General features: G+C 50.5%; 1 protein-coding gene and 1 pseudogene across 1 annotated transcript in view; both read left to right on the top strand.

The window, feature by feature from the left end:
* Window positions 1–27979, top strand: part of GDAP1L1 (ganglioside induced differentiation associated protein 1 like 1) — a 619148-nt gene that overhangs the window by 38970 nt on the left and 552199 nt on the right. The window lies entirely within an intron of this gene.
* On the top strand, window positions 18232–20345 carry LOC146812334 (28S ribosomal RNA; annotated as a pseudogene).

A 27979-nucleotide genomic window follows, 5' to 3' on the forward strand; every position in this document is an offset into this window, starting at 1 on the left:
GCTGTGGTGTCAGCCAGAAGGGCCTGCCAGGGCAAGGTGGTGCCCCACCCACAAGGGTTTGCCATGTTTCAATATGTCTACCAGTTTGTTTGTTAGCTTCATGTTGGGAAAAACATAATCTTTCTCAAAACAGAACCAGCCAATGGACAGGTTTGGGTGTGCCAACTCAGAGAACCATGTCACTAGCTAATCTGAGTTACTTCCAGACATAAATGCACCCTATTTATAGACAGCCAGCCAAACACTGCTTTGAGCTCCACTGAGGTTGTGTGAAATTATAATTAGAGGTCATTTACCACGCCTACATGGCTGGTGCAAAATGTGCCGTGCCAACGTCACTGGTGACATTTTGTACTTAAATAAACAAAAAGCATTACTTCCATCACCATACACCGTGTTCAGAATTCCGATCTGCATTGGAAGTCCCAAATGAGGGCTCATTTGAAGCTTCATGCCCATTCAGTGCTCCAAGAGGTCGAATGCATTCTCTAAAATGTCTCCCTCTGTCACTCAGTGTTCAAGAATGGATGGTACTCTGGTGGGTGAAGGGTACTGACACTGGGTCCTGGGGTCTGTGCCTGATTGGGTGCTGGGCTGTCTCACTGCATAGGCAGTGGTAGGCTGGCAGTAAAATTGGGTTATTCATTGGACAGGATTTGAGCCCTGCATAAGTAACAGGTCCACAATTGTCTCCTCACTGGTAACCAAGCACTGCATTGTACCGCTTGAGTGTATCAGGGTAGTGAAGAAGAGCAGTCCAAGGCCTACTCAGGGAAGGTGGTGTGGGCTAGTAAGCTCTGTCTGTTGGCATGCAATAATAACCCTCAATAAATGATTGTCCAGTTAATGCTTTTTCCTTGTGAAAGGAAAGCACATTATTATTATCAATACACCACTAATCACTATTCATTAATTGTCAAATATAAACATCAGACAGGTTGTAATATCTTTGTTGACATTCTGAAATCACTTTTGACCGCTAATGGGTTATGACCTCTAAAGTCATAATGCCACCACACGTACCAGATAAAATATCACACTATATTAGGGGGTCTCATTTCAAATAAAACAGGCCCATTGGCTTTGTCTAGGGGTTATCACATCAAAATATAAGACAATATAAAGCAAGCCTATTGGCTGTGTCAAGGGAGTCATCACGTTATAAGACCAATAATCACATGTTAACAAACTACCATCATATTACTGAACTCAGTACCCATGTTTAAATGCAATCATTATTGCCAATAAATCATTGCAATGTTTATCAAAATCTCTATCATTACCAATAAAGCATTACAATCAACATAACCTGTTTGAGCCTTTTGGTTACATCTTTAGGCCACATGACATGCAGTCATAGAACCAACCACCAAAGGTTCCTATGCTCTCCGGCCGTAGAAAGTTTAAGCCCCAGAAATGCCTTGAAATTATGACAAAAGTCTCCCCAGGTCATGCATTTTTAGACCTATGAAACATAGGGTCATTTTTCCTAACCATTCCTAGATGGGGGCTGCTGCAATCCATGCAGCCCCCACAGAACATAGGTTGCATTGCTAGTGTCTCTGCTTTCCTTGGGGCATGCCAAAAGGCAGAAAAGTAGGCGAATCAGCCTCTAGTAAGGCATCAGGGGCCCTCCCAGCAAGGGAGCCGTGAATATTATATTAGCAGCTTCTGCCGGTTTATTTCAAGCAGGGCCTCGCACTGGGCTTCTTGTTTTTCCTTTTTGTTTTTTTGAAAGGGGTGCTCCAGTCCCAACTAGGACACCCCGGTCTCCAAGCCCTTTTTCACGGTAGGGCAGTGCAGGGAGTTCACTCTTGTTCAGCCCGGCTAGCTTCCCGGGCGCTTTCCTGTATGGAGTGGTAGCTGGCAGTAGCTTCTTCTGCATACATTGGATGGGAGCTGCCTTTCTTCCTGGCTCCCGCTCTCAGCATGAGTAGTCTAAGTTCCTCCTGGGACCCAGGTTTGGGTCCCGGGACCTGGTCATTGCCTAAGGGGTCTGGGAATGTTGTTGCTTGTCCACTTTTAGTGTACCCTGGCCCAGGGTCTGGGGATGGGGCACACGCACGCCCACTCATTGGAAAAACGAATTCAAATAATTTTGTGCCGACCCCCAACACTGGCCCCCGTGAAGAATTTTAAGAAGTCTCCTGAAGCACCACATGCTTCGTTCCTCCTGTGGGGACGTCAAAGGCTCCATGGGGGCGATTTCAAAGATCTTGGGCTCAGTTTTCTGCTGGTGGTGAGCTCTAGCCACAAGGAGCATTTTCAGTAGGCCTCCTGGCCTCAACAGTGGCACAATATGTGGGGGCTGGTTCCACTGACTCCCTGTGTCAGCCTTCTCCTCTGCTGTACCCTTTATAGACACCTTGGCCTCCTAGCAATCTTGCAGGGCACCTGGGAGGATATGGAGTCCGAGGGGCATATGTAAAAGGAGCACTTTTTTGACAGTACGGTGGCGAATTCTTTATCACCATATGTACAAGCTGTTGCTAACCTCAGTTAGCAGCAGTTTTCCAGCGAAAACGTCCGTTTTAAAGATCGTAACTTCTGTTAGTGATAGTTTAAAAAAAAATGTTTTTGAAAAACCTTTATTGACAAGGTTACATAGACAAAATACATTCTTGCGCTGAGTCAAGGTGCCATGTACATGAGCACAATTGAAAGTCGCAGAAAGGACCAATATCACAGCACATCATATCACAACATCATAGTAAATGTTAAGCAGGCACGTTTGGACAATAAGCAGTCAATAGTGTAAGGCTCACAGGTCTCGGGGGAGAGGGGAGGGCAGGCCCCACTGAGAAGAAGAGGGAGTAAGGAGGGGAGGCCGCTAACTAACCAACACCGGCGGCCGCCGCGGGCGGAGTACCGGCAGGGAGAGCGGGAGAGGTAGCTGGGTGCTGGGGGGAACGAGCAAGGAGGTAGGATACCAGGGGTCCCCATATGTCAAGTAGGCAAGATCTAGCTGGCATGAGATCCCAAAATTCAGATAATAGTGTCTGGCAGCGCGATGCATCCTCGAGCCATTGAGCGAGTTTGGGTTTGCTGCCCCAACACATGGCAACCCTGCGCCGTGCGACTACGAGCAGCATGGCGATTAGGCGTTGGGAAGCGTCCGGGCAGAATTTAACAAAACCGAGGAGGCTGAGTGGGGGGTCGGGCTGAACCGACGAGGAAGTAATCTCCAATATAGCGAAGCAGACCTCGCTCCAGTAAGCGAGATCCGCCTCAACCACCACATGCGGCTGGAATGGAGTGGGGTGAAGCCAAAAGTGCAAAAAGCTGGCCTGAGCAAACATTGCATATAGTTTAAAGTCAGGAGCACCGAGACTGCCACACAACATCGGGAGAGTGAGAATGTCGTACGTAATCCTGGGTTGCTTACGGGCCCAGATGACAGAGATGATCAATGAGCGGACCCTGCAAAAAAAATGGGCAGTGAGAGGAACAGGAATGTTCATGAATAAATATAAAAGTTTTGGGATGACCACCATCTTGGCGATCGCAATTCGACCAGCTAGTGATAGGGGCAACCGGCTCCAGAGCGGCACCTTCAACTCAAGCCAGTCCATCGCAATTGGCTCTCCAGAGCTGGTCCAAGTCCCTGCTCAACCAGACACCTAAATTGCATGTGGGACCTGACGCCCACACAAAAGGGTATTCCGAGGTGAAGGGAAGCGTGGTTTCCGTGAGAGGGAAAAGGATTGACTTGTTCCAATTGACCTGTATGCCTGAGTAGCCGCCAAACTGTATAATCTCGCGTACCAAAGGACTGAGATTTTCCTGAGGATGGCGAACATATAAAGTGATGTCGTCCGCATACATGGAGACCAAGAGGGCGCGCGCTGCGAACCCGATGCCCTTCTGGGTGTGGTGTTGCCGGAGTCTAGCCGCCAATGGTGCCATCGTGATAGTGAATAACATAGGCGAAAGCGGGCACCCCTGGAGGGTACCACGACTGATGGGGATGGGATCAGATATCAGGCCATTTACACGGAGGCGGGCAGTAGGGAGAGTATACAGAAGTAAAACTTTCCGTATGAAAACTGGGCTAAAGCCAAGACGCGGAAGGAGAGAGAATAGTAAGGGCCACTCCAGAGTCTCAAAGGCCTTGGTGGCGTCCAGCAGGGTGGCCACAGCAGGAAGCGCTGGATTGATTTGGTGGAGGACGGAGAAGATAGTCCGGAGGTTGTGAGAGGTAGCGTGGCCCAGAATGAAACCGGACTGATCTGGGAGTGCAATGAGCGGCAAGAGAGGGAGAAGACGCAAAGCAAGCAGTTTGGTGAATATTTTATTATCAGTGTTGATAAGGGATAGTGGTCGGTAGGAATCACGCAACTTGGGGGCTTGTCCGGTTTTAGGAGCAGAGTCAGCATAGCCTCTCGGAGCGAGGGTGGGAATTGACCGCTCTCGAACGATTCGTTATACATGGCGGCCTGATGTGGTACCAGAAGGGGAGCAAAAGTTTTGTAAAAAGCGACGGCCAAACCATCCAAACCTGGGGCGTTATCGCCGGGCATGCTATTTATGGCAGCCAAAATTTCCTCTTTAGAGAAGGGCTCGTCAAGATATTCTTGAACATAATTTTCAAGCCAAAAAAGCCATAGGGTATCAAAATACTGATCAAAGACCTCACGCGGGGGGGGGGGGGGGGCAGATACTGCAGTGGAAAGTTGCGTATAGAAATCCCTGAAACGCGCCTTATTTCTTCATGCGGAGGTTATGCGATCTGGGCCACCATCCTGGAGTGCTGTAATGAAGGACGCAGCACGGGGTGGACGGAGGAGGCCGGCCAGTGTTTTCCCAGGGCAGTCGCCCTCACCATAGCGGCGCGCTCTGACCTCTCTGCCGAGGAAAGAGAGCTCTCTATTAGCCTCCTCTGTGAATTCGGTATGTTTCTCGCGAAGACTGGCGAGAGTGGTAGGGCTGGGGTCAAGAGCATGGGAGGAGTCCAGTGATTTAATTTCAGATTCCAGTTTATTTAGGGTGGTACGGATGGAACGCAAGACCCCGGACTGTTTAGAGATACATTTGCCATGAATAACGACCTTGAATCCTTCCCAGACAGTGGAGGGAGAGTCCACACAGCCAACATTAAGCTCAAAGTAGTTAGTGATTGCATTCTGGATCTCGTCACAGAAGACGGAGTCGCGCAGCACGTTGGAAGGGAGCTGCCAGGAGAAGGCGCGCCGAGGAGACATGGGCAGACGGAGACATAGTTGGACCGGCGCGTGATCTGAGAGAGTGCGTGCCTTATGGTCGACGGAGGAGACTCAGGAAAGAACGTCTGGGGAGGAGATCCACAGATCTATCCGGGACCAACAATCCCGAGTGGCAGTGACGCAGGTGCCCTCACGAGTGTCAGGAGGCATGTGCCGCCAAACATCATACAAGGATTTCTCAGCAAGGATGGATGCTAATAGGAAAGCAACGCGCAGGTGTGGTGCATGGAGGAAGGAGCAGTCAAGGACAGTGGATAATGTAACGTTAAAGTCCCCCCAGAGGAGCGCAGCGGGGCCAAAGGAGGAGATGTGTTGCCAAATCAGCGCGAAGAAGTCTGGGTCGTCATTGTTAGGGCCATATACTGCAGCTATTGTCAAAGGTTGGGCTTGGAGGGAGCCATGGAGAATAACGAAACGACCCGCGAGGTCAGTGTTTGCGTGGGAAGTTTGCCAAGGAAGTCCCCTGCGTATAAGGATAGAGACCCCACGAGAGTAGTTGGAATAAAAGGAGGAGTGAGTCTCTCTCCAATGCCGGGAGTGGAGCCTGGCAGGGGAGGCAGGGAGCAGGTGAGTTTCCTGTAGCAGACAGATGTCCACCTTGTGCCGGTGGAGATGCACATGAACTAGTCGAGCCTTATGGTGCTCGTTAAGACCACGGATGTCCCATGTCCAGAAAACAGTGTCTGTCATATCAGCATATTGTGAAGGGTAGACATGCGGGGCGTGGTGAATCTGGCCTGGGCCCTCACGCAGAAGCGTGAGTCTGTGATGGTTGCCCGTGAAATTAAATAGCAGTGCGACCTCAAAGGGGATAGGGAAAGACGACCCAGGGCTAGGTGCGACAGATAACAAGGCTGCAAGGGGGAGCAACAGGCATTAGGCCCAGAGGGTATGATGCTGATTAGTGCCGTGCCCAAGAGCGAAATCGTGAGGTTGTGCGCAAAGTAGTGTGGCATGACATAGCAGAGCAAGTACAGTTTGATTTAACAGTGCAAACTAAAGAAAAAAGCAATACATAATGACAAAAACAATTGCGCCTCAAAAGGAGGCAACAGATCCAAGAAAACCACCCCCAACCCCCGTCCACACCAACCCACCAAACAGGTTGAGATACCGCCCGCACCCACCCCGGGACCCACAACTAGGAGGGGAAGAGTCAATGCCCAAAATGGGAATCATCCCGCGGGGGCATGGCGTCGCTCAGCGTACACCCCTGCCATAAAGACAGGGCGGCCAAGCCTTTAACAGTAGCAGACAATAAGGGAAGCATACATAGAAACAGTCGCAGAAGAGCCAGAACACAAAGTGGACGTGGAGAGGCCCAGAGGGAACAAAACTGTGTCCTTGATGGGAATTATCTCGAGGGGGCATGATGGCGTCCAGCGTACACCCCTGTAAAAAAAGACAGGATGGCCATGCACTTGGCGGCAACAAACATCATGAATATACACCAAGAGAAGGGGAAACTTCACATCAGAAACAAGTGAACTAGCAAACAAGCCCAAGGGCAACCTGACCCCAAGGGACTAAGAACAGATTACAGGCCTGGAGAGCAAACAATGCGAGGGGTGCAAAACCAGGGCAAGAAAAATAGGTCAGTCATTGTCACTGAGATTACCCTCGGGAACTGCTTGGGAGTTGAAAGGCGAGGAGCGGTTGGATTTGTCCAATTTTTTAGCAAACGCCAGCGCTTCTTTCGGGTCTGGAAAAATTATGGTTTTGGTGCCTTGTTTAACTCGCAGTTTGGCTGGATACGCCAGGGAATAGGAAATCTCATGCTTCTGGAGGATCCGTTTAGCCGGTAGAAACTCACGGTGTTCCGCCTGAACAGTGGTGGTGTAATCCGGGTAGAACGAGAGGGAGTTACCCTGATAACGAATGTCCCCTTTTTCCCTGGCCGCCCGGAGGATGGCGTCTCGGTCCCTGAAGTTTAAAATCTTTGCTATGATGGGACGGGCTGGCAGGCCAGGGGCTGGACGGGTGCCAAGGGAGTGATGTGCCCGCTCGACTATAAATACCGATGAGAGAACTTCGCCAAAGAGCTCACGGATCAGCTGCTCCACATAATCCTTCATGCGAGATATGTTGATGGATTCGGGCACTCCAGTAATGCGAAGGTTGCTCCTGCGTCAACGCCCCTCCAAATCTTCGTTCTTGTCTCGAATAATGGAGGTCTTGGGTAGCATCGTCCTCTGCATCAGACACCCTGGACTCAACATGAAGGAGTCGGGCATCGTGGGAGTCAACCCTGGCTTTTACTGTGTCAAGGCGGGCCGAGAGCTGATCCAACTGTGCCGCTATAGTGGGGACATCCAACATGATGGCCTTCAGGTCGTCCTCATGGGATTGCGCCATGTCAGATGGAGCCAAGGGGTCACCCCCATCCGCACCGGCACCCTCCTGGCGCGTCTGGCGGCGCTGGTCAAAGGCGGTCTTGGGCTGCTTGGGGGTCGGCTTCTCCCATGGCCGGAGGCCGCAAATGAGCGAGGCAGTCTGACAACTGAGGTAAGGCCGCCGGTGGAGGAAGGAAACCGGTGTGCCCGACGTGTGGACAGCCAGCAGGGAAGAGTCGCGAGGGCAGGCCCAAAGGACCGCTGCAGCAACGCCCGGGACCAGAACACAGGTGAGCTGGTGGCAATAAAGGAGGGGTCCCAAAAGGCAGTACGTCCAGTACCGGGCGGTTACCTCAAATAGCACGCCTACCGACCAGTTGCAAGAAGGGGCAACAGGGCCCGGCCCAGGGTGGGTCAGCAGGAGCAATCCGTCACAGGAAGCAAGATTGTCAATTGGAGCCAGCGCACTACAGGGCCGCAGGGACACAGGACAGGGGGAACCACAGCGAAGACAATAAGCACCTTGCAGGGCACAGGCGGACAGACCCACAGGAATAGATGTAGCCATGTAAGTCAGTCACTGGATTGGGGGCAAATGAGCATCAACACAACAGTGGTGCAGCAGCAGGACCAGCAGGGGTAGGAGCAGCCAGGTTAGGCAAGCACTGGGCCGAGGGCAGATAGAGTGTCAGCACTGCATTGACTCGGCAGCAGGGCCCAGCAGGGGGCAAATAACAAACTTGGTGGGCCGTACCACGGCCGGACCTGAATATGTGGTGGCCCGATGCTGCTTAAATCATCCCCTGTGCATCGATGTCTCAGGAGGAGGGGCCGGCAGAAATCGGCGGCCGCGGGCCTAAGGAGGCAGACAGCTGAATGGGAGGTGGCAAATAGGAGCGCTGCTCCAAGGAATCACAGCGAGCAGAGATCGCCGCAGCAAGGGGGCCCAGGTGCTGACACGGCCAGAGTGGCTACCGACGATCGCAGACGTCGGGGGGCCGGGGGCCACAGCAGGAGGGGGGCCGTGCGCAGCCGGGGAATCATTGGGGGCGTGCTGCCCGCTTCGCCAGGCCTGTTGAGGGAGGCCTAAGCCAAGGGCGCCAAGGAGAGGAGAATGGTGCCCAGGATCGTACAGGCTGGGCGGTACGACGAGCCGTGCCCCCAACCCCGCCGCAGCGTGCCCCTACAGCAGTGGCACCTACCGGTTCAGCTGGTCACGTGGTGGAAGTCCCGCATCCAGTTCAAGCCCGGTTCCAGGACAGACTCAGGCAATCGGCACCAGGAGGCCGGGGAGGCGGCGCACGCCACAAGGCCCAGGTCCGGGATCCAATGCAGGAGGAGGCTGGGAGCACGCCACAAAAGCAGGTGAGTGGCGATGGTGAAGAATTCAGGTGGGGATGAGCGAAATGTCTGCAGGATTGTTCAGGATATTAGGCTTGGCCAGCAGAGCCCACTCTAGGTGCGGCCATTTTGCAGCCGGCTAAGCCATGCCCCCCTGTTAGTGATAGTTAACGAAAAAGAGATGCAAGGTAGGCATTCCTGTGCAAAAACGGCCGATAACCCAACTTCGCAATATTTACAAGGAATTCCTTGTATGGACCAAGACCAAAAGACCAGAAAATAGCTGGTTTTAAAAATGGTGCAAAGACTTGGGGCCTCATTTCAGCAGGTTTTGGTGCTGGACAGTCCTGCAAGGAATGTTGCTGTGCTGCCCTGCAAAAAAACTACAGGGCAGGAATGCGCACCATCAATAAGATAGGGCGCATTCATGTGACTCATTCATGAAAAGTGTTGCAGCGCTGCACAAAACAGCGTTGCAACACTTTTCACTATGCCCTTCTTGCAACACCATGGCTGCACTGTATTCACTGTACAGCGCGCCATGATGCAATTAATGACAGATACGTCTGGAATCCTGACGTATCTGTCAGTGCTAAAGTCACACATTGCTGCAGTTGTGTCACTAGCATGATGCAACTCCAGCAATGCATGTGGCCAGCCTATCCCTGTGGCACTGCGTCACCCTTACGCCTGCCTTGAGGCAGGCGTAAGGTACAGACCCAGTGCTGTCCTGCAATTGTCGCAGTGAAATCTGATGGATTTCTTGGTGCCACTCCTATGATGCTTTGTTGCGTGGGATTGCACACCCTGCATACATCATACCTATTATACCTTATGCAGGTATAATGTGGCACAGGGCTTCACAAGGTCACGCATATGCCTACATGCGTCACTTTGCAAGTACGGCGCAACGTGGTGCAAGAATCAGTTGCAAGTACATCAAGAAACTAACACACTCTCGGGGTGAAACTGTCAGAAGGAGCTCATGAATAAGCACCCTGTTTTTATCACCTACGTTGGCGCACAATGGCTGCCATGCGCCAACGCAGGCACCCTTGCGCCATTGTGCAAGTGTAACTGTGTTGCGGAGTTGATTGATGTTGTGGTTCCATCACTTCTCAAGACGTCTGCAGGGCATCTGGAATAATGGAGGACGGGAGGGAACCAGTTGGTCTTCTTGGAGTCTTGTTTGCCTGGTATTTTCTTGAGGGGTGCCAGGGTGTCGGCGCAGTTGGAGATCCATTTGTGGAGGTTGCGCGCTGCGGTGTTATCGTCTGTACGCATTGGCAGAGTGGTGGTGCTGAGGGAGTTGATGAAAAGTTGATCCAGCCGCGAGGGGGGGGCGATGATGGCGCTGGTGTACGGTGGGCATGGTGAAGACATGATGTATACAATGATAGTCAGTCCAGGAGAGTCCGGTGGTGTGGCTGTAGTCGAAGTTCCCGCTGGCGGAGGAGTCGTGCTTGTGCGTGTGTCCTGCTTTGTGGGTGGTGCAGTGACTAGCTGCTTGAGTCTGATGTTGGCGAGCTTTCTCAGGAGGGGGTGGTGTTCTGGTCACTGGGGTTGTCCAGGTGGAACTTGAGGTCTTCGAGTAGGATGGGAGAGCCTGGGGAACAATGAGGTCTAAAATGGTATCGGTGAATGGGGGTCCATGGCCCGGGGGCCTGCAGATGAGGGTGCCACAGAGGATGGAGTTGGGGTTGGTCCGGATCTGGAAGTGGAGGTGTTCCATGGTCACCGTTGGGTCATTAGAGTGCATGGTCGGTCGGAGTGTGCTTTTGTAGGAGATGGAAATGCATCCTCCTCGACGGTCGGGGTGGTGCTTGCTGATGATTTAGTAGCCGTCAGGGATGGCGATGGAGATGTCTGGTCCGGAGCAGAGGTTGGTCCAGGTTTCCATGAAGAAGGCGAAGTCTGAAGAGGTTGCGTTTAGGAGATCCTAGATTTGTGGAGTGACCGCACGTTGAGGAGGATGCAGTTCAGCCAGTCGGGTGCACTGTTGGTCGGCTGGTCTACGCAAGGCACTGGTGTGCTGATGTAGCAGAAGGTGCGTTTGTAATTTCAACAGACGCAGGGTTCAAGAGAACTCCACAGTGTTGCTAGATGTAGGCGATGTGGCATCCAGGGTTGATGGCGAGGAGAGTGCTGGCGTCGTAGCGGTGCAGTGCCCGAGAGGAGGGGTCCTTGGTGCTGGGGGCGTGGTCCAGGGGCGGACGGATGCAGACGGGCCTGCCTATGGCTTGCCTTTGGCAAGGTAGACGACCATTACAACGCAGGCATTACACCGTAATGCCTTTACAACGCAACTTTTACAACGCAGGTGCCTTTACAAAGCATGCCATTACAACGCATGCCATTACAACGCATTGTAAGGTTAGTAATGGTGAATTTTAAGTTTCAGGGTGGGTATTGGTTTTGGGGTGCAAGGGTCAATTTGAAGATTTAGGGTGGGCAGTGCTTAATTTGAGCAGGTGCTGTCCGGTGCTCAGCACAGGCACCTAATCCTCAGCACCGGTGCTTATAGCACCAGTTAAGGACACACTCATTTGGAAGGGAGCCTGAATTTCCACAGAATCACAGGATGTTGAGCCACACTGAGACTCGAACCCGGTACCCCAGCTACTAAATCGGCAGCTCTAGCCATTAGGCCAAGTCCTCTACAGAATAAAAGTGCCTGGGCTCTATACAGGAGGCAGTTTACACCAGCACATTTCTCCTGAGGAGAGCCCCGGCCCTTTTTATTTTACAAATTAACCACTGAGGGTGGGTATGGGTTTTGGGCGGCAAAGGTGAAATTTAGGGTTCAGGGTGGGTATGTGTTTTGGGGGGCAAAGGTGAATTATAGGGTTCAGGGTGTGTTTTGGGGGGCACAGGTGAATTTTAGGGTTCAGGGTGTGTTTGGGTTTTGGGGTGCAAGGGTTAGTCTTAGGGTTTCACTCACTAGAGTGGCAGTAGTAATTTTTAGCCCTCCGCTATCCAGCACTTTCCCTACTTTTGCAATATGCACAGTATTAATATGCATTGTAATGGAATGCGATGTAATGGTATGCGTTGTAACGTCATATATTCCTTTGACACACCAGTGGTACGCACGCTTCATGTGGTCGCACAGCAGCTGCCATTGAGAAGTGCTGCGGGGGGGACTGGACAGCTGGGTGGTGGGAAAGGACACTGGAGGGGGCGGGGAAGTGGGGGGTGTGAGCGGGGGTTGTAAATATTTATTCCAATGAATTCTTACCTCGGGGCTGGGTCCCGCATCTTCTGTGCTCCTGCTCTCCTGAGTCTGCTTCCAGGAACAGGAAGCAGGCAGCCAGGCTCCCTCCCCAAAGCCTATCACAACGCTGCAGTACGGCATGACTGCTTTGGGCGGCCTGAGAGGGCCGACCAAACAGTAATTGCACACCTGAGTGGGCATACCACTCTGCCCCTGCCCTGCTCCGTGAGTGGAGCAGCCCTATAGCAAAGGAAACATAGCATGTGTGCTTCAGAAAGTTATCATCAAGTTATTATTTTGCCACTTCTTGCACTGCTTGAAATCACTGGGGGACGCTCTTCCGCCATTGTGGATGAGCCGCCACTAGAGGTGCATCTGCCACAGGTGTTAGGCCTGGGCGACTCGGCCCCCGGACCTCCTCCACTACGTGTCCCACCTTCTCCTTACCTGGACATTGACACTGTGGCGCAATCCGCTGTACTCTCTCCAAATCCTTGACTCAGCCAGGTGGGATTTCACAAGCCTTAGTACAGCAGTTGCCGCCAAGTCTGCTGGGGAACCTCCCGATTGCAGGTGATCCAACAGGGCCCCCTTAGGCGTGAAGTTGCAGTGCTCCCACCACACAAGTTAGACTGGGGCCTCACCCTCCACAGCGTCCGGCCAGTGCAACATAATCCGGCCTGTGATGCACAGAGGCGCCGCCCACCATTCGTAAACTCCTCCGTGCACCCCGGTGTAGAGGTGGATCGTAGTATGTGATGCAGACCTCCCTACATTGGTGCGCATGAGCGCCTCCACCATTCAAGGGTCTCAAGGCTGTCTTCTCACACAGGTCAGCAACGTGTCTCCATGCAACCTGCCAGACTTCACTACCAGGTAAGGGCGATCGCTGCACCTCAATGTCTACTGCCACGGCCCAGTGACTTCACAGCACCTCCGCATCCCACTCTGGGTCCAGGCGCAGGACCAGCAAGGCCTATAGGCCCCAGATGCAGGTCCAGCGAGGCCTCCGGGCCCCAGGGACTGTCTACGCTTTCAAGGTTTTAGATGCCATGGTGTTGCAAGTAGTGCGCAATGAAAAGTGATGCATCACTGGTTTTGCACCGCGATGCGCATCATTTCATAAATGTAGCCCTGAATTTCCTCTTCCCCTGGAACTCTGGCTGGTCATCTTGGATGTTGGGGGGCTTGAGGGGATTGTTGATCTGTGCTGCACTTGGCCCTGGCTACTCCATTCTGCATTCCATTGTCTTTTTTCCCAATTTTCATTAGAGGTGGACTGAGAGGAAAAAAAACTCACATTGGGCTTTCTAACGTGCATTTTTTTGCCGCTAATGGGCCTTTCCTTAGTTTTCACGCCAGAATTCCTATCGCCTTCATGCTAGTGTTAGCTGCAGTTTTCTCTGCCGCTCCCTGAAACTATTGCCATGTAGTGACGTCTTGTAAATACGTCGCTATCAGGGCGATCGTTTTCAGCGGTACGTGGCGGTAAGAAAACTGCCGCTAACTAGCGTTAGTGGTGGTTAATGCCAGTGCTTGTACATATGGCCCGAGTCTTTCCCCAACTTGTTCTCAGATGGTGTAAGGGGACCAGCATCAATGGCCCGGGAGAAACCCAATAATCCTCAGTCCATTAGGGCATCAGGGGCTTGCCTTCCAGCTCTCCATGGCGTTGCCTCAGTCACAGTCCAGGTCCAATGTCTTGCTCTCCTTCAATTTCTGGGAAAGCCACTTTTATGTGCAGTCCAGCCTGTGGGTGGAGACACCCCTTTGCCTAACCCTAAAACTAATTCTGGTCAGTTTTCCCCTCTTCCCTGTGTTTGACTCCGGCCTGGATAATGACACAAAAGGCTGATGTGAGGTCTCTTTGTATGAGATGAGGAAAGTACCATTGATGTGTAATCAGGGCAGGACACAACTCCTTGCCAGCCATACCGTCGGGAAGATGCACTCCCCTCTACACCCAGGCCCTTGAGTGCACTATCGAGCTTCGATATACATTTTCAAATAGGAGAGCTGTTACCAGTCCAGGCAGCTGGAAACTCCAAGGAAGGCACCAAAAGCTTTAGGCAGGAAAATGCCAGGTTTAAAAAAAGTCGCATTTCAAAAATAATAATTTAAAATCCAACCTTACCATTAAAGATGATTTTAAATTACAATTCAAATAAGTGGAAGAAATATTTTTCCAGGTCCTGCCAATCCAAATTTACCATTAAATAAATGTTACTATGTAGCCCAATGATTCCCTATAGCAGCTGCCAGCCTTGCTGCAATGAAATGTAGTTTTTGAGTGACGTATTAAAATTTAAAAGGAAGGTTTAGGCCTGTCAAACGGGGTTACTTTGACAGGTCAAATTTGCAGTTTAAATCTGCCACAGGCAGTACTTTTGTGCAGCTTCAGGCCTCACATAACTGTAGTCTCTCACCTGCAGCGTGCACCCGTGTGCACATGTGTGTGCACACATGTTCACCTGTAACCAGGCCAGCCTTTCCCTAGCTGTAACGCAGAGTCCTTATCTTAAAAGGTAACACTAGTGGCAAAGTACAGTCAAATTACCATGCAGTTACCATACCTCAGGTAGTAAGTAGTAAGACTCATTCAGAATAACAATCTAAAACCTTGTAAGCAAAATGCAAAAAGTCTGGGTAAACTAAATGGGCGGAACCCATTTCCAACACTGGTGCTGACTTCCTCCCACCTCTATTGAACCAGGTGGTCAAACGTTGCGAAAGTTGCCTGTGACTCCTGGCGGTGGATCACTCAGCTCGCGCGTTGATGAAGAATGCAGCTGTCTGCGAAAATTAGTGTGAATTGTGTAGGAAGGTAGGATCTGATTGCACGGTTACCCCCACTTTTTTCTGGTGTTTTGCTGGTTTTTGACTAGTCTGACTGGGATCCTGCTAATCAGGACCCCAGACCATTTGCTTTCTCCTTTAAATTGGCATACATGTTCTTTGGTACACTCCAGATTGGATGCCGGGGTACCCTTATCAGTCCCAAGTATATGGTACCCATGTACCCAGGGCATAGGTATCCCAGAGGCCTCCCATGGGCTGAAGCATGTGTTATGCCACCCATGAGAGGCCATGCAAAATGGAACTACAGGTCTGCTACTGCAACCTGTGTAAGCTGGTGCTTGCACCACTTACTTTAGATATAGGTTCACTATATTGGTCACTACACTTAAAACTTATAAGTCACCCCTAAAGCAGGCCTTATCAATCCTGAAGGCAGGGTGCTGGATTTTATGTGAGAGGGTTCCCCTGCATGAGCAGAGCCTCTCTGCAGCCTTTGGAGACCATTCTCCCGTGTTGTCTGGGACTCAGCCGGACATATAGGTAGAGGTGCATTATAACCTCGCGATAAATGCTATCTCGTAAACGGCTGCATAGAAACATATCGTGTTTGGTATAAAACACCTTGGAATCATACCGGTAACCGGTGTGGGAGGTATGATCCCCCCCCTTCTGAAGCGAGCTTCGTAGGGTCACTGGTCTAACCGGCGCCAGCCTTCTCGACCCGGGCAGCACAAAATGGAACCTGTTGACCAGAGACACATTTCTGCCCTTTGGTTGCTTAGCCAAGCTCGAGCAGAGGAAGCACAATAGGCATCCTTTCACAGGGAGGTGTGACCACCTCCCAGACTGGGTTTAGTGAGTTGGGGCTAGGTGGGTGCACTCTGAGAGTGCCTGAAAGTCTGCACCTTGGGCACATTTGGTGTCCCTGTGCATAGTCCAGCTCAAACCAGTTCTGGGAGCCATTGGCTCCTGCTCTGGTGTGAAACTGGACAAAGGACATGGGTGTAACCACCCCTCTGTCCCTCCCCTCCCCTAGGAGGGTCCCCTGAATCTGTCCAACCCTCTCCTGTGGGTATAAAAGGACTTACCTGGCTGTAAGGCTTCAGATTTTACGTGGACAAGATTCTACAAGAAGAAACCACTGACCTTTGACTGTCAGGACACCCTGGAATTTGCTGGACCTCGACTGGGCTCGACTTCGTCCCCCTTTCCGTCCAAAGCTTAGTTTGTGCCTTTGCTCCATAGAGGTTCCATGCAGGACCTGTGGTGCACTTAAGACAACTGAAAAATCTCCCTTGGAGTGAAGGAGTCACTCCCCTGCATTCGCAGGCACCTTAATGCATCTGATCAGTCTGCTGCTCCTGAGCTCCTGTGGACTCCAAAGAGGTGGGTTTCTGAAAATCCCTGAGGTCAATCGGCCCTCTCACCAATTTAGAGGTCAGTATCCCTCATGGGGACTGCATAACCCAAACCCCTGTGCACGGTGTCCATTTGCAGTTGCATATGCTTGTTGGCAATTGCCGAGCTTGTGCATTGGACTCTGTATAGTCCTAACCCTGAGCAGTATTTGCACCAAAGAACTCTGGCCTCCTCGCACTGAGTGCTCCATGGGCTGGTGCTTTGCAATCTTGCTCGAGGTCCCCTTGCGACTCCTGGACATTCGGCCTGTGGGTCCTCCTGAGGGTCATCTTGATTGTTCTTGGGCTTTCCTGGTTGCTCCAAATGTGTCCTGACTCTCCATTGCTTGGTGAGTCCCCTGGACCTTGCTGGTCCACACTGTAACCTGTTTGATCTTCCTGCATGGGTTGCTTTATGCCAAGGCTTGTTGGTGCTCCAGTCCGACACTGACCCCTCAGTACTCGAAATCCTTCGTGGGACAGCTCGTATCTGGCTTCTGGTCATCCCCAATGTCTCCTGGTCCTCGTGGCTGCAGAGTCAAGCATCCCTTTCCACACCTGAAGAACCTCGGTGGGCATTCATCTACTGAGCCCCTGATCACTCTGAAGTGACCCAGACTCTGTCCCCTCTGCTTTCAGGTTCCTTCTATCCAGAATCCAGGCTTGGATTATACCGGACCCTTTTCACCTTCACGGCAGCAGTACTTCTTCACAGCCTTCCATTGAAAACGATGGAGGTTTCCGACACCACTTCACACCTATGCACCTGGCTCCCCTGGGATCGGTAACTCTGGTACTACGGTATCCACGGGTGGGGTGGCTCTCTAACCTCTCAAGTTCCAGAGGGTTTGCTCCAAGTCCTCCTAGAAGGGTCCTTAAACTGTAACATTCCAACCGCGACTTTCCCATAGAGTTGTACAGAGCACGCGGTCGTGTTTCCTCACTGCACCCGTACTCCGTGGGCTCCCTGTGTCATCACCTTGGATGGTTCCTTGGGGTCCCAGCGATTCTACGTATTCTAGGCACTGTCTCTAATTAAGTCGTGATTGTTATACCACTATTTTAGTATATGGTTTGATCTCCCCCTGGAGCCCACTGTGTATTGTGCTACTTACAACTGTTCTATTGATCTCGTATTGTGTGTTTTTTTGTTCTATCCTCGTGTAGAGGATACTGGAGAGTGTTATATTAATAAATACATATTTTTATATAACTACTGCTTTACATTCCTTCAAGATTAAGCCTGAAGGCTGCTCTCCACAGCTACCACTAGGATAGCTTTCTAAATGTTATCTTTGACCTCATACATCATAAGGGTCATTTGGACTGGTTCAAGGTGCCCACTTTAATTAGTGGACAGGATATACCAGCCCAACTTCTCCCAAATTGCAGGACGTATTTATTATTGACAGTTCAAATGCACCTTGCGGCCCTCTGCTCCTCAAGGTGCTATGCCTGTCTGAGGGTTCCTTGAATGTCAATTGACCTGGGATTCTCCCAGCCAGCTGAGGTTGTCACAGTCAGCTCTGATCCCTTCGTCCTCAGGTCAGACCTCTGAGCGCATGTCACAGGAGCCGGCCCCTATCCCCACCGTGGAGGTACACGGCTGGAGCATTCAGGTCTGAAAATCCCAGGGTGCCTGGCTGCATGCTGCACATGATTGTTGTGTTGTCCCGCGGCAGCCTGCATGCCCCTTCTCAGGAGCCCACTTCGCAGCTGTGGCTGAGACTGGGAAGGCTCCCTGCCTGTCCATGAGTGCTGGTTTCCATTCTGGCCCCTGCGGGCTTTGGTCTCCAATCTGGGAAAGTGTGTGCTGCATGACCTCCCTGTGTGAGAGAGGGCCCCCTCCATTCTGCAGCCCTGGGAATTTTTCGGACTCCCCCAAGCTTTGGCATCTGACTATATCCTCAGATGAGACGTGGTAACCCGCTGAATTTAAGCACCTTCCTTAGTGAAGGAAAAGAAACTAACCAGGATTCTCCCGTTAATGGCGAGTGAAGAGCCCAGGACCAAATCCCCAACTAGAGCGCGGGCATGGAAAATATGGTGCATGGAAGACTGACTCCCCGCCTTTGCTCAGAGTGCCCTGGTCCTGCTTATCAAGGCCTACCCTATGGACATTGTTAGGCCAGTAGTGGCTCCTGGCATACCGGATCGGGTATTCTTGATGTCGGATTGCATGGAAATGCATTCCAAAGTGGGTGGTAAACCATGTCTAAGGCATAATATGGGCGCAAAACCAATAGCCAGCATGTACCATATGTAAAAGTTGAACAGAACTTTAAAGGGAGAGGTCAAGAGGGCGTGAAACCGTCAAAAGGTAAATGGGTGCGTCTGTGCAGTCCGCCTAGAGGATTCAACAAGGTGAGTAGGTCAGTCACCCAGGAGGGCAGATCCCCTCCATGGTACTTCTGCCTGGGTGTACCTGGCCACATCAGGGCATATTTTCTTTGTGGCGGTGTGCTGTGACTGGCCTTGGGTTTGCTGGGAAAACTTTGGAGTAGTAGGTGGCTCTCAGCTCCAATGGAGAGTGTTACAGCCCATTAGCAGCAGCTTTACCATTTATGTGGGGCAGCAATGAGTTTGATTGTCTCCGTGCCCTCCCCCGGCAAGTGTCCCAGTACCTCTTGTGGTACACCGTTTTAGGGAAGGGGAATGCGGCCCGTTGCAAATGTCGACTAGGGTAGACTGTGCTCAGTGCACCCCAACGTGTTGCACCGTCAGGAGGGGAGGCCCATGCAGGGCGCCAGGGGTCTGCGGTTATGTTAGTTACTCACCTTACCCATCTTGAAACATGGACCAAGGAGTCTAGCATGTAGGCGAGCAGGAGCACTGATTTAAACCCTGTGGCACAATTAAGGTGACGGCCGGAGCATGCCGGCTGAGATGGGATTCCACTGTGGAGTTGCAGTGGTACACCACCGGCCCATCTCATCCACTTTGTCAGGGAGAAGGAGCTTGAGTGCATATGATATGATCCGAAAGATAGTGAAGTACACTTGGGAAGGGTGAAGTCAGGGAAAACTCTGGTGGACGTCTGTAGCTGTCCTGATGTGCAAATCGGTCATCTGACCTGATTATACTGGCACAGGCTAATTGAATCATCTAGTAGATGGTTCACTCAGGATAGCTGGTGCTTGAAAACCCTAGTTCTGTCTAGTAAAGCTAATGATTAGAGGTCTTGGGGCTAAAAGAACCTCAACCCACGCTCAAACTTTTAATGGGTTGGAAGACCTGCTGGCTGGCATGGATCCTTACATCGAATTCAAATGCCTAGGGGGCCATTTTTGGTAACCAGATTTGGCGCTGGAGGATGAACTGAATGCTGAATTAAGGTGCCCAAAGCAAATGCTCTTCAGATGCCAGAAAAGATGTCAGTTGATATAGACAGCAGGACGGTGGCAGTGAAAGTCAGAATCAGCTAAGGAATCAACTACCCCTAAAACTACATGGTGCTGAAGCACAGGCCCATACCTGGTCATCACCTGCGCTGAGAGCCGCAGAAGCTAAGCTGTGATGAGTAGGAAGTCTGCGGTGTTGTGCATGGAAGCCTAAGGCCCAGCAGGAGCCACCATAGGTGGATATCTTGGTGGTCGTAGCAAATATTCAAATGAGAGATTTGAAGGCCGAAGTGGAGAAGAGTTCCATGTGATAAGCAGTTGAACATGGGTCAATTGGTCCTAAGAGATGGGCGACCGCCATACAGAAGGGATGTGCAATCAAAATGGAGTCGAGTTCAAATCCCAGAAACTGGAATGGTGGAGACTGGCACCCTCAAGGCATCTAGTTTGGTAAAGCAAACAATCCCAGAAATACCGGCAGGAGCCCCAGAGAGAATTCTGTTTTCTTTGTTGAAGGGCAGGGATCCCTGGAATGGATTTGTCTTGAGAGAGAATCTCAAACCTTGGAAAACATTGCTGTTCCAGTTGCATCCAGAGAGCTCATGCTGGTCCATGAAAATCCAAGAGAGATTGTGTAATTCTGGCGCTGGGTCGCACCCATATCTGCAGCAGGTCTCCTAGGTGAACAGCCTCTGGCATGTTGGAACAATGTAGGTTAGGGAAGTCGGTAAGTAAGATCCATCATTTTGAGATACGGATTAACTCCAAGGGCTGGGCCCATTGGGCTGGGGCATGAAGCTGGGCTGGGGTACGAAGCTGGGCTGGGCACGCTCAGTTGCTAGATGAGGCATCACCTGCTGGGGCGGTGGCACTCTGGATGTAAGTGGAGCCTTTCCTGTGGATCGCTTAAGCTGCATTTGTCACCTCTCCCCAGGAGGACCGGAGTTCTGCCTCAGTCAGGGCCTAGCAGCTGACTTAGAATTGGTGGCCAGGAGACTCCATCTGTTTAATTAAAACAAAGAATTGTGAAGGCCTGAGGTGGGTGTTGTAGCAATGTGATTTTTGCCTAGTGCTCTGAATATCAAAGTGAAGAAATGTAATGAAGTGTGGCTAAATGACATGGATAGCTAGGACTCTCTTAACTACTTCTTTGTTGCAGTGGCCTTTACCTCCAAGGGGTCCCACTAGTAACTATCTGTATACCATTAATCTCTTTGAGGAGAAGTATATAGAGATATGCTAAGTAAGGTATCTATCATAGTTCTGACCATGATAACGAGAAATGGTGAATCTCTTCCAATTCCAGATAGGGTAGGTCCTGGATAACTAAAAATCCCATTAAGATGGCATGAAGAGGTGCTGTCTTTTCCTCAAATCATTAACCTCCTTACTCATTTTGTGAACTTTACATCCAGCTCCAACAAAACAATGAATAACATTTAAATGAATCAGGCTTTGTCGCCTTGTTCACCCTCCATAATAACAGCATCAAATTTGTAGATTCATCAATGAAAAGTGTAACAGATGTAACAAGACTTGAAAAACTGCCAAATGTTTATGAAATCACTGACAAACTCATTGACATGAAAAAAAATCACCAATGAAGTCAGTATTGGTAATATCCCAATGAAAAAAAGAATTGGAATCTTTGCAGAGATCTAATGGGAACTGTTAGACCTGGCACCATTGGCGTGGGTTTCCCCTGTAATTTTGCCTTTGCCTCCTGTGTTTTTGCTGTGTGTTGGACTTCGGTTTTGCTGCTCTAGATGCTTTGGGCACTTTGCCACTGCTGTTCAGTGCCAAAGTGCAAGTGCTCCCTTTGTAAATTATTGTTATGGATTAGTGATTCCATGATTGGCATATTTGATTTACTAGTCAGTCCCTAGTACATTGCACTGTGTGTGCCCAGGGCATGTAAATCAAATGCTGCTGGTGGGCTGCAACACTGGTTGTACCACCCACATAAGCAGCCTGTAAGTGTAACTCGGGCTTTCCATTGCAGAGCCTATGTGCAGTCTGGTACTGTCATGTCGACCTGGCAAGTACATCTACTTGCCAGGCCCTAACCTTCCCTTTTCTTACATGTGAGTCACCCCTAAGGTAGGACATGCCATGTGTGTGTGGCATGTCCTGATAGTGAAATACTGCCAATTTAGTTTTTCCCTATTGCAAGGATATCTGTTCCCATTGGATAGAATGGGGAGTTTGCTTATAACATTTTATAAACATACATACATCAGGGAACAAGATGGCAAAATAAAGTTTGATATGCCTGAACTCAGAATGTTAAGATACATCTTTGAGTGAGGGTGATTTTCACATTCTGTGTTTGAAAACACCACTTATAGCAAGTAGATATTTTCTTGCTTAGCCAACCAGTGTGCATCTGCCAGGATGTGTATTGACTATCTGGCTTTAGTGTGACAGAGGATGGGGAGGTGCAGTGGCTCCAGAAAGTCTGGATGAGTCAGGGCTGGGCTGAACAGACCCGGGCTGCATTTAGAGTATGGGGAGGAGATTTCCTTTCACCTGAATGGGCCTGGTCTGCCTTCCACAATGCTGTCTCCACCTCCCGCCAGGAAGCTGCACCAGTGAGGACAGAACTGCCTTTGGCTGGGCACTGACACTCTCTGCCTTCAGAGAACAAAGGGTTTTGCTGTATAAATATTGGGGTCCAGACCCCAGAACCTTAGATCATTTTTGGACTTCAAGAGGAATCTTAGCCAAGGAGAAGAGCTGGAGAAACGGGAGGAGGAGTACAGCCCTTTTGCTGTGTGCTGTCTGAGGTTGGCCTGCAGTGGCTGTTTTTGCCAAGGAGAGGAACTGTGTGTGCATCCTGCTTGAGCAAGTATCTCCAAAGGCTGCCTGCACCGAGTCGTGAGGACACTGCCCGCTGCAACGCTTCAATCTCACATCGCAACGGCGACGGTTGCCCCTGACTGGCCTGTATCATTGCGTCGACTGCACCAAGAAAGGTACTGTGTCCGAGTCTGTCGATGCTTTCGCTACACCCGTACTAATGTGGTTGGCTGGCATTGTTAGACTCTGTTATATTCAGTATCGCGGTAGCCCCCAAGGGAGCTACTGAGTTGGAGGAACTGTGTTTTTCGTGTTATTCCTGCAATTTAAAGATTATTTTGCACAGTAACTATTTTTACAGTATTGTATGTTGAATTTTTGTGATTTTTGGGCTTGTGTGGTTTAGATAAAATTATACTTATTTCTTTTCTAAACTCGTGTGGTGTCTATTTGTAGTGTTTCCCCTGTGTTACTATATGGATGCACAAATGCTTTACATGCTGCCTCTGAGATAAGCCTGTCTGCTTGTGCCTAGCTACCAAGGGGGTGAGCTGGGGTTATTTTAGAAGTGTATCCCCCTTACCCTGACTAGGAAGAAGGGTCCTTACTTTGACAAAGGTGCAAACCCTTGCCAGCTTGAGACCCCTATTTCTAACATTGGTGGTCAGCGGTGAGGATCTGGACTTGCAATTATGCCTGACACACAGTAATTGGTGTACACTACTAGCATAGTGCAGACCATTACGCAACCACATACTATTACTGAACCTTTCCTTTTGGATTTTCTGCAACTGAAGATCTGACAATTTTTTCATCATGACCAAGCCAGCATCCATTGCATTTATTGATTTTGAATTTGAGGAAGATAGGGTGGAAACCTACACTGTGTCTCAGCTTAAATACATCTGCAAGAAATTTAAAATCTCTGTGAAAGGCCTCACCAGAAAGAATGAATACCAATATGCACCGAGGGCCTGGTTGGATTCCAGAAATGCCAGTGAGCAGGATGAGGAGCCTCCATTGGAGGCAGAGACTGTGGGTGAGCACCAGGAGGGGCTGTTGAATCTGAAAGGGGGGAGGGTAACTTTCAGAGATGGCAGCAGTGTTTCTTCAAGAGGTCTGTATCCAGAGGAGTTGGAGGACAGAGAAACAAATAGGGTGCATAAGAGGGAGCTTGTTAAGCTTAGGCTGGATAAGGAGAGTGACATGTAGAGTAAGAAATTGGGGTTAGAAAAGCAGAGAATGGCCATGGAGGAAAAGAAGATGCTTTTAGACCATGAGAGAGGTTTGAGGGAGATGGATCTGAAAGAAAAAGTATTGAGTCCAAATCCCATAGTGGCAGCGCACCATCAGTGCCCGGGGAAGGGAGGTTGTACATCCCCAAGGAGGAAATTAAGGACTTTGTGAAGAATGAGGACATTGGGCAGTGTTTTAAGGCCTATGAGGTAGCAATGAGGTCCCATAAAATCCCTAAGAGAGACTGGGGAGCGGGGTTGTGGAGCCACTTTCTCACAGATGGTAGGGAAACTTTGCTAGCCTTACTCACTGAGGATCAGATGTCTTATGCTCACATGAAGGAAGCCTTAATAAGGAGGTATGGTTTGACCCCAGAGCTGTACATACAGAAGTTTAGGAACTGTAACAAAGCTGGAGTCAAGCACTTGGGTAGAGTATGTGTCCTATTTTTGCAGAGCACTGGATGTTTGGGTAAAGGGTAGCCAAATAAATGACTTACAGGGGCTCTATGATTTGGTTGCATGGGAACACTTGTCTAGTAGTTGTTTTCCAGAGCTACGCCAGCATTTGATTGTCAGTAAGCTGACTGACCCCAGGAAGCTTGCTGTGGAGGCGGACCGCTGGGTCAGTACCAGGGTCCACAAAGGTCATGTGGGAGACTCCGCCAAAGGTGGGCAGGGTCCCCAGCAGAAGAGTGGGGGGGGAAAAGGATAAACAGAAGGTGTCCCAGAAAGGGCCCCAAAGTAATTCCCAAGGGAACCAAGGTAAGGGTTCCCAGCCCCCCAGGGAGATGAAACCATTGGTCCTGGGAGGTAAGCCTGCCCAGAAGGGTCCCAGGGCATGTTATGCTTGTGGTCTGGTGGGTCACTTCATAGGGGATCCTAAGTGTCCCAAGAAAGACACTACTGCACCCACAGGTTCTCCGCCCCATGAGATGGCTAGTGTAGCCTTGGGGGAGGAGTCAGGTTCCCAGGAGGGGTGGTCTTTTGACACAGGTCTTTGCTAAAATGTTGTAACTTTATTGTCTAACCAAGTCTATCTTAACATTCATTGTTTGAAATTGTGTCTTCAAATAAATTGCAACAAGTCCTGATTCAGTTCCTGTATCTCACACATGTATTTTCTTTATATTAGATAGACCACCCCCTGCTCAAATTAAGGTGGGGTAAAATATCACCGTGCAACAAGAGTGAAGTCACTTATCTGGTGGACTTGCAGTCTTCAAGAAACCATTTATGGGTCCTACATGTGAACCGCCTTAAGCCCCACTTGGAGATGTCCGAAGTGGGCTTGCTTCTGGCGACAGATGTTAGAATGGAGGAGGAGACTGAGCCTCTTCCTGACCTCCTGTCTGCCAAGGAACATGATGGATCAGTGGACGGTGTAACCCTCTCACCAGCCCTGACCCCTGAACAGCAGAATGACTGCCCCCACCTGTTGGGACAGTTTGCTAATCTGTTCTCCATGACCCCTGGTGTCACTCAGTGATGTGTCCATGATGTTGACACTGGGGATAGTCCTCCTGTGAAGCACAACATTTACAGAGTGACTGACAGGGTCAAGGCTTGCATCAATGAGGAGGTCTCCAAGATGTTGGCGCTACTGGTAATTGAGCCCTCAAACAGCCTTTGGGCCAGCCCAGTGGTCTTGGTCCCAAAGGCTGCTGCACCCGGAGCCATGCCAGAATTCTGGTTCTGTGTGGGCTACTGAGGGCTCAATTCAGTCACCAGGACTGATGCACACCCCATCCCCAGAGGTGACGAGCTCATCGATCGGTTGGGAGCTGCCAAGTACCTCAGTATGTTTGACTTAACGCCTGGGTACTGGCAGATTGCCTATACTGATGGGAAAGGTCAGCATTCTCAATGCCAGAGGGGAACTACCAGTTCCGGGTGATGCCTTTTGGGTTGAAGAATGCCCCTGCCACCTTTGAGAGGTTGATCAACCAGGTGTTGGATGAACTGGAGGATTTCAGTGCCACCTACCTGGATGACATTGCAGTGTTCAGTGCCACTTCGGAGGAGCGTCTGCACCACCTCTGGGAAGTGTTGGAGGCTCTGCAGAGGGCTGGCCTCACAATCAAGGCAAGCAAGTACCAGATCGGGCAGGGTTCAGTGTTGTACTTAGGACACCAGGTAGGAAGCGGCCAGGTGGCACCCCTACAGCCTAAGATTGACACCATTCTGGCTTGGGAACCCCCCAAGACCCAGACAGAGGTGAGAGCCCTTTTAGGCCTCACTGGCTTTTACAGGAGATTCGTCAAGGGTTATAGCTCCATTGTTGCCCCCTTGACAGAGCTGACTTCAAGGAAGTAGCCCAGGAAGGTGAACTGGACTGACACCTGCCAAAAAGCGTTTGATGCCCAGAAATCTGCCATGTGCACGGCGCCCATGCTCAATGCACCCAACTTCTCACAGGAATTCGTGGTGCAGACAGATGCTTCAGACCATGGTGTTGGGGCTGTGCTCTCACAACTAAATGAGGAGGGCCTAGACCAACCCGTAGCCTTCATTAGTAGGAGGTTACTTCCACGGGAACAGAGGTGGAGTGCGATTGAGCGTGAGACTTTTGCTGTGGTCTGGGCGCTGAAGAATCTAAGGTACTACTTGTTTGGGACTCACTTCCGAGTTCAGACAGACCACAGGCCCCTCAGATGGTTGATGCAGATGCGGGGTGAGAATCCAAAGTTGTTGAGGTGGTCCATTACCCTACAGGGGATAGACTTCACGGTGGAACACCGTCCTGGTACAGAACATGCCAATGCTGATGGTCTGTCCAGATTTTTTCACCTTAGTGAAGAGAACTCCCAAGAGGGTTGATAGTTCTCCCCACATTTCAGTTGGAGGGGGCACGTTTTAGACCTAACACAATTGGCATGGGTTTCCCCTGTCTTTCTTCCTTTGCCTCCTGTGTTTTTGCTGTGTGTTGGACTTTGTTTTTGCTAGTCTCGTTTTTGGGCACTTTGCCACTGCTATTCAGTGCCAAAGTGCAAGTACTCCCTTTGTAAATTATTGTTATGGATTAGTGATTCCATGATTGGCATATTTGATTTACTAGTCAGTGCCTAGTACAGTGCCCTGTGTGTGCCAGGGCCTGTAAATCAAATGTTGCTGGTGGGCTGCAGCACTGATTGTGCCACCCACATAAGCAGCCTGTAAGTGTAACTCAGGCCTGCCATTGCAGAGCCTGTGTGCAGTCTGATACTACCATGTGGACCTGGCAAGTACACCCACTTGCCACGCCCTAACCTTCCTTTTTCTTACATGTGAGTCACCCGTAAGGTAGGCCCAAGGTACCCCTGTGGGCAGGGTGCAGTGTATGTGAAAGGTAGGCCATGCCCTGTGTGTGTGGCATGTCCTGATAGTGAAATACTGCCAATTTCTTTTTTCACTATTGCAAGGCTATCTGTTCCCATAGGATATAATGGGGAGTTTGCTTATAACATGTTATAAACACAACTACCACAAGGAATAAGATGGGAAAATAAAGTTTGATATGCCTGAACTCAGAATATTAAGATGCATCTTTTAATGAGGGTGATTTTTACATTCTCTGTTTGAAAATACCACTTATAGAAAGTAGCTTGCTTAGCTATCCAGTGTCCTTCTACCAGGATGTGTATTGACTGTCATGCTTTAGTGTGACAGAGACTGGGGGGGAGCAGTGGCTTCAGAGAGTCTGGATGAGTCAGGGCTGGGCTGAATAGACCGGGGCTGCATTTAGAGTAGGGGGAGGAGATTTCCTTTCACCTGAATGGGCCTGGTCTGCCTTCCACAATGCTGTCTCCACCTCCTGCCAGGAAGCTGCCACCAGTAAGGACAGAACTGGTTTTGGCTGGGCACAGACACTCTCTGCCTTCAGAGAACAAAGGATTTTGCTGTGTACATATTGGGGTCCAGACTCCAGAAATTTAGATCACTTGTGAACTTCAAGAGGAACCTCTGCTAAGGAGAAGAGCTGGAGAAACTGGAGGAAGTGTACTGCCCCTTTGCTGTGTGCTGTCTGGGAGTGGCCTGCAGTGGCTGTTTCTGCCAAGGAGCAGAACTTTGTGTGCATCCTGCTTAAGAAAGTATCTACAAGGGCTTGAAGTGGCGCTTACCCCCTGTTCAAGAGGTCTCAGGAAAAGCAAAGACCTCACCATCCTTATGGGCACCATCTCGGGTTCCACTGGTTCCAGTCGCCGCAGAAGAAAAGGGCACCGGACTCTGTCAGCGATCCATCACAGACTCCGTGTCCTGAAGGCACAGCAGAGGACTGCCTCGCTTCGCAACGCAACCCTGGTCTCACCGACTCCGCC

This window comes from Triturus cristatus, chromosome 7 (genome assembly GCF_964204655.1).
Source record: "Triturus cristatus chromosome 7, aTriCri1.1, whole genome shotgun sequence".
NCBI classification, from domain to species: domain Eukaryota; kingdom Metazoa; phylum Chordata; class Amphibia; order Caudata; family Salamandridae; genus Triturus; species Triturus cristatus.